This window comes from Neolamprologus multifasciatus, chromosome 11 (genome assembly GCF_963576455.1).
Source record: "Neolamprologus multifasciatus chromosome 11, fNeoMul1.2, whole genome shotgun sequence".
Taxonomy (NCBI): domain Eukaryota; kingdom Metazoa; phylum Chordata; class Actinopteri; order Cichliformes; family Cichlidae; genus Neolamprologus; species Neolamprologus multifasciatus.
In genome coordinates, this window is record NC_140449.1 from 14681230 (window position 1) to 14686367 (window position 5138).

Genomic DNA, 5138 nt, shown 5'->3' on the forward strand with positions numbered 1-5138 from the left:
TGATGTACTGCAGCTTAGCTGACAGTCGTCCAAATGAATTTCAAGAAGCTGAGATCAATATCAAGCGAGCTCAAGAAGTGAGCATCTAATCACAGTCTTTAAGAGAGGCATAGTGGGATTTTATCACATCATAACAAGCAACAGAAATTGACTCAGTGCCAACTGGAATCACCTTATGCCTGGATGCAAACACATGGACACATACACAGTGTATTATCAGATCCTGTGTAAGCAACCCTAGATTAACTCTGTCAACAGTTTGAAGAGCAGCTTCCATCCTACCACCTCACCACAAAACAGATGGGCCTCAGGCCACAACACAGACTGCTCTCTTTAACAATTTACCTGATTTACAACCTCTTATACCAGCTGCAGTTCAGGCTGAATAAACAAGGAGCAGATGGCCACTTGTAGGCACAAGTGTCAATCAAGGGAGATGGAGCCAACAGGGGATGCTGGAGAATCTTAAGACACCCATGTGTGAACATGCAAATGTATGCATGCACATACACACATGCTCAAATATTGTGAAGCATGCACGCACAAGGGTCATGCAAGTATTTCACACCTCTCGTAGCGAGCCAGCCTTCAGTGTCTTTTCTTTGTCACTTTAAAAAAAATCTTGTTTTGATATCATCGTTTTCCAAGGCAGATGTTTTCTAATACGGGTATACACATTTAGTTGACAGTTCTGTCTTATTTTCCCCTCCCTTTTTTGTAAATAATGTACTTTTTGGGTTTCCTCCAGCTCCAAAGAACCAGTCAGCTGTGCGAGAGAACCTTTTATACAAGCAGGAAATGGAAGGATTCAACAAGCAGGGGACATGACATTAAGTTAACCAATTGGGTTTTTGTTTAGTTGACCTCATCTTGACATGAGGCCTGTTTAGTAACTAATTTGGATCTTTTAACACTATTTTGGATTACATGGACACTGTTAATTATCTTTCATTCAATTAAAGTTAAAAAAAAAAAGTTTTTTATTGTACACATTTGTCCTTGTGCCTTACTGCGTGGTCTCTGACACCACTCATTTAATAAATACAAACATAAATAAATACATAAAATAGAATAAAATCAATCCCACTATTTTTGGTTTTGAAGAAATGTCTTTCCCTGGATTTACTGATCAAACAGTTTTGTTTTGTTTTTTGTTTACTTGAGTATTTGTCTTTTAATTAAACACTGTGCACATTTAAAAAATTATGTGTTTTTTCAAAAACCTACTTTAAATATCAGGTGGTTCCAATCAATTGTGGTAAGCAACGCCTAAAAAATTAATAGTTTTTTACTCTAAAATGTTCAACAAAAAGCCATTAACCCTCTCAAGGCAGGTGTTGCAAATTTGCAACAGTTAAAAACTAACAACCTGATTACCCCACATACATATTTTATGAGGGTTTTTTTTACTCAGAAGTACCACTGCAGGTATTCTTTTGTGCATTAGCAACAAAAACTTAATTTAAGCCTGAGAGGGTTAACATAACCCACCAAAACACACAAATGATTCAAGTCAACTTAAATGTTTTTACAAGTTGCGTGGAACCACTTGACTTAAGTTTTTTTTTAACACTTTAAAGCCTGAAGATCTGAATAATAGCGAGAAAATACAATTTTTTTTAAGTGTTTATTGAACCTTCTGATACATTAAAATAAAAATTTGCAAGTTTACATTTTTAAATAACAATTGCTACATCTGCCTTTTTTTAAAAAAAAAAAAAATTATTGCTTAAAAATGTATGGTACAATTTTTTTTTTTTTAGTTTTTTCGGTGGAATATACTGTTACATTTTAACTGTATGAATGCATTGTTTTTAGGTAGCTATGCTGCCTGAAAACTCCATTCCCTTCAAATCTCAACTGCATCGTCAGTTAATTAAGCTAAAGTAAGCATTACTTTCTCTTATAAAACACAGTACTGTTTGAAAAAAGTCCTTCTAAGGACACTGGTCATGGAGAAGGCAGAAGACCTTTATCAGTCAGATCATGGTTGTGGGTTGAACAGCAAAATCAATTTTTAAAAAGTAAGTTCTATCTTAATGTTCTGTGTCTTTTCCTAAAAACTTTACTTTGAGCTTAGCAGAAAAGGAAATGAAATGTGAAATTAAATTCAAAAGGAAAAAAAAAATCTCGAAGGATAGTGCTGAGGGAATCCAGCTGCAGTTACACTAGGCTGCATTATAATGCAATGATGTTGAAATGTGCTTCTCAAAGTCAGACCAAACTGTATGTTCACTGCAAAACAAACAATCAACATGAAGGAAAGAGCAGTTCATTTCTTCATCAGTTGCTCTAAGCTCTAAATAATTAACAACAGTCAAAGCTTCTCCACAGTTTTCTGGGTTACCAGGGTGACAGGTAGCTTCCTGTCTAATGCATCTACTGTAAGATAGATGATCAGAGAAAGACAGGTGGCAGGAAAGCATGAAAATGAACTGTAAACACATTTTTGAAATGTATTTGTATTTACTTTCATATTTAAATTGTAGAAATAAAATTATTTGAAGACAGGGTTCTTTGGACACGATGTCCAAATGAAGCTGGTTAATAACATTTGTGATGCGGATCCGTAGCAGCTGTAGCAACGACTGTGTATCCTAAAATACTGACTTATCTATGATTGTTAGCTTCTTATTCCCTGTCAACATTAAAGGATTTTTTATTTGTTACTACAGCCAGAGGATGATCAACACGTCAGCGTGAATTCAGAAGTATTTGTATGCATGCATGATGACACAAACCATCATAAAACGGCTGCTTTATAACACTGCTAGCGTTCAAAATCTCTGCAGGACATCTCTAATATTAAATCGTGTTAGATTTGTTCTCTGGGCCCATTATTCTAATGCAACAGTGCCACAATTAAAATTTCTGTATTTCATTATGGCTGAACTCCAAATTTTAAAAAAACAAACAAACAAGTTAATGACATTAAGGCATCGACTCACTGCCCAACCCTTTCCAATTCCTCTCCAAGATCTGCAAGATCTGACAAAACAAAATGTTTAGTAATCCTTTAAAACTTTAGGTTTTCATATGAATACTAACTCCACACAGCTAGCATTTGTTGATTAAAGGCTGAAAATCAAAAAGTAGGTCAACGTCAGTATCACTGGATGGTATGAGTTCTGTAAGTGGTGTTAATGATATTTCCTGTGCAGCTTCTCTGTGCTGCTCTTGTAACCTGTTTCATTGCAGTTGTAATGGGTTTTTTTTTAATGCTCCTTAAAGAGAAAAGCATACATACACAAGGCGGACAATCACTATAGCACACAATGAATGGCTTGCCACAGCTCAGTCCAGTTCACACAGGTCACAGAGCCACCTAAATTATTTAAGGAAAACAAGCAGTTCATACATCATTAAAATGCACTTGTCACACTAGTCAACAGTTTTTTATTCCTTTAATTGAATGTATTCTGACAGAAACATACACACACTGCCTTTGTAGACAGAAGAAGAAGGACAAAAAAGAAGAAAGTGTGTCCAGAGGGACTGCAGGCACTCAGGCAGTAACATAAAAATACAAAGATAGTTGTGCATGGGATGACAGTGAAATTAAAGCAATGATTTTTACTTTACTGGCCTACTCTTCACTTTCTCTTTCTCTTTAATCTTCACTTTGTAATTTTCAAGTGTAAAACCTTCAGTCAGACCCTCCCAAAAAAGTAGCTGGTGTCGCTGGGCGGATCCTCACAACCTGGAGGTTAATTCTAAGTGCAAAATAGAAATAATAAACCCAGTATCAATCTGACTGTGTAAGGTCATTCTTATGTCCATTTTTCTTCCACTAACTAACCATTAACATTCAAGTGCAACAAAGTTATAACTGTGTTTACAAAATAAATATTTTTATTCATGTTTTAAAAACTAAACATGAAACATGAACATGAAACATGAAACTACTGAAACCCAAAACATAAAAAAATATACATTTATGATGGCAGCTCACTCATTTGAATTGTATTGAAAACATAAAAAAGAGGTCTTTACCTGTGGTGCTATATAAATAGAATTAAACTCAATTGAACTGATAATGCAGAAATGAAGAAATTAAAAATGCAGAGGAAAATGAACACATGAACTATGCATAAATGAATTTAAAACATGAATGCATTCATACTACTTAGTAATTAACAAGAGGAACAACAAATACAGAAGTAAATAAATAACAGAAATATGACTTGCCACATTTGTCTTTGGGGGGGAAAGAGGGGGTCCTCCTTATTTTGCAGTAATGAACTGACTGTATCAACAAATTCTTTGGTTTGCTTTGGAGACTTTAGGTTTACACACTAAGTTGGACAAAAAAAGTAAAGTTTTTGTCTTTTCCTAGGAAACATTTTGACATGTTATAGTATGAAAGACACAAGGGGAAATAATTACATTAATGGTAACCTCCCAGTAGGTTGCAGTATTGAATCATTATGCTGAATGCAGACCTGCTGATCACACATTACCTGCATCTTTTTGTCCTCCCTCACAACACCAATGAATCCTCCACTTCTTTAAAGCATGTCTCAGGGCAGTCTTTCACATGTTTTGGTTTCTGTCACTGTTGCTGTTGTTCCATCACGTTAATCTCTCACAAAAAACACTTCTGTTGTCTTTATGAGATTCTGTTGTTGTTATTTTTCTACTTTTATTTAAATTTTATTCAACTTTTGCCTTTTTTTATGTGCTTTTGCAGCGTTTGTCTACTTGCTGATGTTCTTTTAAGTTACAGTGCATTTGACCTCTCAGGTCCACCATACATTCATTATCACACCAACCTTTAAAAAACATGGTTGTGTGGGAAAATGCCAGTATTTCAGTGGTTTGTAAAATACTCAGATCAGCCCATCTAGAATGAGAAATCATGGCATTTTCAAAGATACTTAAATCACCTTTCTTTACCAGTCTGTTGATCATCATGAACTTCAGCAGGCTGGTTTTAATAAACTATCAACACTTGTCAGGTACCTCCTGGTGACCTGTTAACTAAATTAATTCATTTTTCAATTATATTTTCACATTTTCACCCGTTTTACTGACGGGTCTCTTTTGGACTCTTAACTAGAAAGTACAAATAGCCTTTTTCACATTTCAAGTGTTTGTTTTTATTATTTCTGGCCCTGCAGCTGTCTGCTGCTGCAGCC